A 6,903-nucleotide genomic window follows, 5' to 3' on the forward strand; every position below is an offset into this window, starting at 1 on the left:
ACTGCGATAACCGTTCCTCTGATTCTGGCAGTTATTTCAATAACTGTTTAGTATCAACAGTGCCTCGCGCCATCTGTTGACCGAAGATCGAACTGCGCATTTGGAAGGCGTTCTATAGACCATGGGAATAACTGTGAGACTGCGCGCCATCTGTTGATAAGAACTGTGTACTATTTCGTGGGCCTTCGTTACTTTTAGCATAAACAATTAAATAAAGTTAATGTCCGAGCCGTGGCTGATAGGAGCTGCAGTACAGGCATTAACAAGTACAGTCGATCCCTTGAGCCACCGCCTTACGTGTTAATTTAGCTTGGACGGGTAGTACAAGGAGAGTTACTAAGGAATTCGAGCGACTATGGAAATAACTGTCAGAGATCGGTATTCTCCTCTGGCAGTTATCGTTATTGGCTCGTAGTTCTAGTTCTCTGGCAGTTATCGGGCTACCACCACAGATAACCTGGAAGCTGGTAACGGAATAATTGTGTGTCTAGACGTTCCTGACTCGGTGACTCCAGTTAAAGGTCGTAGTTCCAGGTGATATTTCCAGAGAGGATAGTAACTGGAGTGAACAAATATTTTCGTACTGCTACGGAAATGACGGTGGGCCATCGGGGAGAGGGGATGGCAAATAACGGGAATCTATTGTCTCATTTCTCTGCAGTTCTTGGTGTTCCGGATCAGGTGTCACTCTCTTTCCGGCCTTTGGTTGCGTTAGAGGGTATTGACTTTCGTTCCGCGCTCTTGTTTTTCTTTGTGTTGTTGATATTAGTACCAATAGTTGCCAACATGAAGAGGTCGAGGACAAGCGAAATGAGTTCATATTTCGAAACTCTTGATCAATAGTTTGCGAAATGTACTTTGTGCGGTAAGAAATTATCGTACAAATCGACGACGACGAATTTAAAAAAACCTCTTCAGAAATCACATTTAATTGTGAATTTCTCTTCACAAAGACGTTCGGAGCTAGATTTGGGTGAGTAAGGAAAAAAATATTTTTATTGCAATTACGGTTATTTCAGTGCATGCATAATCATTTATTTTTTATTTTATTAATTTTTTAAAAATAAGAGCATGCTATACAGTGTGGTGCTTTGTGCATTTTTACACGCGAGTTTTCATTTGTCGTGACTACTTAAGCTGTCGATACCACGGCACCTGTTTGCCTTCACATTTTCAAACATTAAATTATGTTGCATATGCTGCCGGAATACTTAATTATTTAATTGGAAGTTATTGTTGCAGGTGTAATAACGATAGTGCTAATAAAATGCCACTGGGTGATATATGAACTGTCGCCTCGCAATTATTAGTAACTAATCGGATAACAGATTGTATCAGTGCTCATTCCCGTGTATCATTTGTTTTTAACCCTGACGATGACAGGGGGGGGGGGGGGAATTAGATACTGTTTCATATTTTAAAATTTTGAAAAGGATAATTGTTTTTAATGGAGTCTTCAACTGAATTCCGTAAATGTTTTAAATTTTGTGGTTAAACTCAACCCAAAAATTTGACACGTTAACAGTACATGTGACTTTCCACAGTGACAGTAATATTGAATATTTTGAATTTCAGGGCCCTACTTATACATCAGTATTTGTTTAAAATATGATATGTCAACAACAGTTAAGATATTTTTTAGGGTGGAAATACAGTACCCTCCCTTCCCCTCAATACACATTATTGAAAATGTGTTGGTATTGCTAGGATTAAAGAAGAAACTTGAAGCTATAGTCATTACTAAAACTGAGTCAATTGTCAACTTGTATGAAGTAAATATTCAAGCTGCAAGTACCATGTAGAATACTGTACGCAAACATTGTAATATATATCACCAAAAATAATATGGCATCATTTCTATTGTGCTTATGCTGATATGAAACCTATTTTTCTGTAGGTGAAACCCTTCCTGTAGAGGTGATCCTTGGCACCAGTAGTGTGGAAGAGGAGCGAGCTGCTCCAGCCCCATCAATGCAGCAAGGTGTTCAAAGTTCTATGACATCGTTCCTCTCCAAAAGGATCGGAGTGAATCAGAAAAAGAAGATAGATGGGCAACTTCTTCAGCTGTTCACTAAAGACTTCCAATCATTTTCAGTCGTTGAAGATTCGGGGTTTTGTGCGGGCCCTTAATCCTGGTTATGAGTTACCAAGCAGGAAGCATATTTCAGATGTAATGCTGCAAGCAGCAAAGGAGACAGTGGTAGACAAACTGTCAGCTGCAAAGACAGTTTGTTTGACCACAGATTGCTGGACATCGGCAGCAAATGAAGGTTACATGGCGGTGACAAGGCATTTTGTGTCTGAAGATTTCACCTTGCAATCTGTGTTGTTAGGATGTTCCCAATTCTCTGGTGCACATACTGCTTCGAATCTGTCGGCATCTCTAACAGGCACGACAGATAACTTCAGGCTGACAAAGTTTTGCTGGTTGTGACGGATAATGAACCAAATATTAAAAATGCAGTATCCATTTTACAGTGGAAACACTTTGGGTGCTGTGCACATACACTAAATCTTATTGTGCAGAATGCACTAAAACATTTTGTGTCAATTCAGCAGAAAGTCAAAACTATTGTAGCATTCTTCAAGAGAAGCTGCAAGGCAAGAGAAAGATTGCTGACATACCAACAAAATAATGGGGCAGGTCATGTTAAAAAACTGGTGCAGGAGGTGCCAACAAGGTGGAACTCTACTTTGTGTATGTTAGAGCGAATAGTTGAAATTAAAGATGCAGTGAAGACTTCACTTGTACTATTCACAGTTGATTTTGAACAACTCACAGACGAGGAATGGAACATCTGCTCAGAACTCTGTTCTGTGTTGAAGCCATTTGCACAGGTTTCAACACAGCTTAGTGCTGAGTCATTTCCTACTGTCAGCCAAGTAAGTTAAGCAGCTTTTTTCTTGCTAAAATGTTAGCTGTGGTATTATGGCATAATCATTTCTGAGATATTGTACTGTTTGTGTTATATTGAAGAAATTATTCCAATTTTCAGGTTATTGTTCTGACAAGGGGATTATCATCAGTGTGTGCAGAACTTTTGAAAAGGCCATTTAACAGTGTGACAAGGACTGTCATTGAAGAATTAACAAAAGGCCTGAAGGACTGTTTCCACAATGTAGAGATGAGCAAGTCTATAGGAGTAGCCACTCTACTAGATCCACACTTTAAATCTCTTGTGTTTGAAAGCCGAGTTGCAGCAGATAATGCAAAGAAACAGCTTATTGAACTAGTAGCACAAAAGATGGGTGACAGAAGACTGACAAACACAGGCCAGAGCCATGAAACTGTGTCAACTTCAACCACCACTGATCCCTTGTCAGTATGGGGTGTCTATGGTGCAATTGTAAAATCAACACAGCCCCGGGGCACTCCTCAGTCAGCTGCTATTGTGGAAGTACAAAGGTACATGGACAGCCCAGTTATTAGTAGAAGTGAGGACCCACTGGCATGGTGGCGTGAAAATCAATATATTTTCCCAAATATGTCTAAAGTGGTGAGGGAAAAATTCAACATAGTGGCCACTTCTGTGCCATGCGAAAGAATATTTTCTAAAACTGGTATCATTATAAATGAAAGGCGCACACGGCTGAAGGCGTCCAAAGTTGAAAAACTTATATTTCTAAATATGGACAGTACTAACTCCTGAATTTCCTGTTACAGGGTACGTGTTATTTATTGTATTTAATGAGAGATTACTGGTGATTTATACCCCAAAATATGCTTTTCTTATCTTAGATGTTTGTTTCAGTAGTCGATTCGAGAGGCACACCAACACCAGCAGATGAGTCTCCGTTTAATACTTGGGATATTATAACAGTAAGGTAAGTCTAGTTTGGGTACATTTTTGGCAGATTTGATCTCCCCCTTAAAATGGAGATATAACTGTAGGGCATAGCATATATTTGTTATGCTACATTAAAAGAGTACTAGTGGTTTTGTGTTGAAGTGTTTAACACTCTCTGTACCAGGCCTATTTTATGCACCCGTCCCTAGAAACCGGGCAATTTTACCAATATTAAAAAAATTACTGCATCAAATCTACTGTTTGGATTGTGGCAAATTTGGTACCATCTTGAAGCTGCACATTTCTACTTTAATTCTGAGTGAAAGAAACTACTTTACAATGCACAGCTTTAAGGTACAGTTATAGAAATCACTTAGATGTTTTAAGAATTTAGAAAAAGTCATACGAATAAGGGAATACAATTGTGATTTATTTTTAACCAAAATTGTGGCACTACATTACATGTTTCTGATAGTATACAGTATTACATATAAATTTCACACAGAATCATATTGTTTTTTAGTGTGGAAAATTTTAAAGCAAGGTTCCAGGCAGAGTGCAACGCCACACTGTTCACATTCGTATCGTGTCTCTTTGCGAGAAGCCTTGCCACTCTGTTTCTTGCTCCTGGAACTGCACACGTGACACACACGAGCAGCATACTTCTTAGTAGTTGCAGGTATGTGCTGCAAAAAATGTCTCTTTGTTAGCCGACCTACAGTTCCTTCATTTCTTGGAATGAATTCAAGTGTGTCGTCTTCAACAAGCTGAACTGCAAGCACTGTTATAAAGTCTGTTATTGTAATATTCTTCCTGTGCACTGCATTGTACAGCCAAAATGCATTTGATACTCCCATAAGCAGCAAATGGAAATATAATTTTCGCCACCATTTCACAGTTCTGTGCTGGAACGGATTGTACTGCAGGCGTTGGTCTCCAATATCCACTCCAATTTTATTGAGGTTGTAATCAAGTACCTGAAGTGGTTTCAATACTACAGACCCATTTCTCTTAGTATGCGTACCAAATGTTGCTTGATGCCTTGTAGACAATGTATACACATCTCTCTTATCTTTCCACTTCATTGCCAATACATTATCTTTACGCCGAAAAGACATTTCGCCCTTTTTCAGCTTAGCAGATACTAAATCTTTAGGCAATCCTTTCCTGGATTTGTTCACAGTACCAACAGCTCCAGTGCCTTTCTCTGCCAGTTGCTGAAATAGCTCTGGACTGGAATAAAATCGATCTAAATACACAGTGTGGCCTTTGTTCAGCAAGCTGCTGTCAGACAACAATCGCAAAATAACCGCAGACGAAGAATTGTCAACAATATGCTTACCAGCATAAACTTCAAAATTTACAACATAGCCACTACTGGCTTCAGCAACAGCATATACTTTCAGTCCATACTTATGAGGCTTATTTTGCATGTAAACACGGAAACTCACACGACCTCGAAATGGGCAAATTCCTTCATCAATTGTCACTTTTTCTGAGGGACGATATGCCTGGATACATCGCTCCTTCAAATTATTATAATATGGCAAAACTTTGTAAAGTGGATGAAATCCATCTTCGCCTGGTTTTTTCTGATTTGAATTGTCAACAAGATGCAAGCATGACAGTATCTGAGTGAAACGCAAACGGCTCATGACATGGGGACAAAAGTTACAACTAAGAACAGGATTAGTGCTCCAATGGTCCGCAATTTTTGGCTTTTTCGAAACACACATGTGGAAAATAATACCCAAGAAACGCCTCATCTCACTTATAGTCACTGGCTTCCACGAACTCAAAACTGAATGGGGCTTCAGATTATTTCCTCTTCTTTTCTTCTGTATTGTCTGTGATGCATACAAATTTGTCTGTCTCTTGAGTTCATTTACGTCACTGTCAGTAAGGAACACTTTACTGCAATCCAGTACAGAACTCGACTCATCAATATCCACTAGTATCTGCCTGGGTGTCGTGTTGACAGGCAGAGGTCGGTAGGTGTCAACTGCAGTCCACTCACTGTCTTTCGGATACGGCACAGCTGCTGGATTTGAAGCAACACCTTCAACATCATTCTCGTCTTCATCTGAAGACAAACTGTCATCAATCTCGTCTTCTAAAAAGAATATCACATTATGTGTAACTACATACATCGTTTACACATGTTCAACAGATATGTGCGTACTGCACAATTACGTGGAAAATTCGGAAATACGTACCTTCAAACACACCATTGCATTCAGAATCGTCTGAATCACTCTCTACATTATCCAGAGTGTCGCTATGATTGATCAAATCCGCAATTTCTGCGTCTGATAAACCGCGCCGAAACATGATGACAAACAACTGAATGATATACAGACTGAGAACGCAAAGATAAGTTTTAACATGAATTACAGCGCTGCCGTGACATCTATGGACGCATTTTGTTAATAAACATCTGAAAAACGTATAGCGCTGGCCAAACCCGTAGAAATAACGTTGCAGTGTTTTGAATGAAATTAAATGTAGCGGCCCGTAAATTTTACGGGCTTGGTGATTTTCGCGCGATCCCAGGCCCGTAAATTTTACGGGCTTGGCGCTTAGAGTGTTAATGTATATTGTCGGTCAGTAAGTCAGAGCACTTTGTTCCAGTTATAGCTCCAGAAGTCAGTCACCAGCAGCAGATGTCACACAGTTATAAAATGGGAAACTTGTAGAATAAGGTACTAGTGGTTTGGAGACATGTGTGGGAAATTTCACCTTTCACTTAAAATGAAGGTACAGTTACAGTCCTTAAGAGTATACTGGCAAATGGTAACTCAAAGCTCTTTGTTTCTGTTACAGCTCCAGAAGTCAGCAGCAGCAGACGTCACACAGCTATAATGTGAGAAGCTTGAAGAATAATGTGGTAGTGGTTTGGATACATATGACATATTTCACCTTCAGTTTAAAATTGAAGTTTTGTATATATTGGCAGGTGGTAACTCGGAGCGCTTTGTTCCAGTTATGGCTCCGATAGTCTTCCAGCAGCAGCAAATGTTACACAGTCCTATAGCGGTAAACTTGAAGTATAAGGTAATAGTGTTTTGCATACAATGGCAAACTTGACCTTTCGCTTAAAATGGAGGTAAATTTG

The 6,903-nt window shown here is 39.6% G+C and overlaps 1 long non-coding RNA gene across 1 annotated transcript; it reads left to right on the forward strand.

Annotated features, from left to right (window-relative positions):
* Positions 1-3,754: 3,754 nt before the first annotated feature.
* Positions 3,755-6,660, forward strand: LOC126212923 (uncharacterized). Its single transcript, XR_007541003.1, has 3 exons — positions 3,755-3,825; positions 6,420-6,490; positions 6,612-6,660. It is a non-coding gene; the product is annotated as an uncharacterized LOC126212923 (long non-coding RNA).
* The last annotated feature ends 243 nt before the right edge of the window (positions 6,661-6,903 follow it).

Source organism: Schistocerca nitens, chromosome 11, assembly GCF_023898315.1.
Source record: "Schistocerca nitens isolate TAMUIC-IGC-003100 chromosome 11, iqSchNite1.1, whole genome shotgun sequence".
Lineage (NCBI taxonomy): Eukaryota > Metazoa > Arthropoda > Insecta > Orthoptera > Acrididae > Schistocerca > Schistocerca nitens.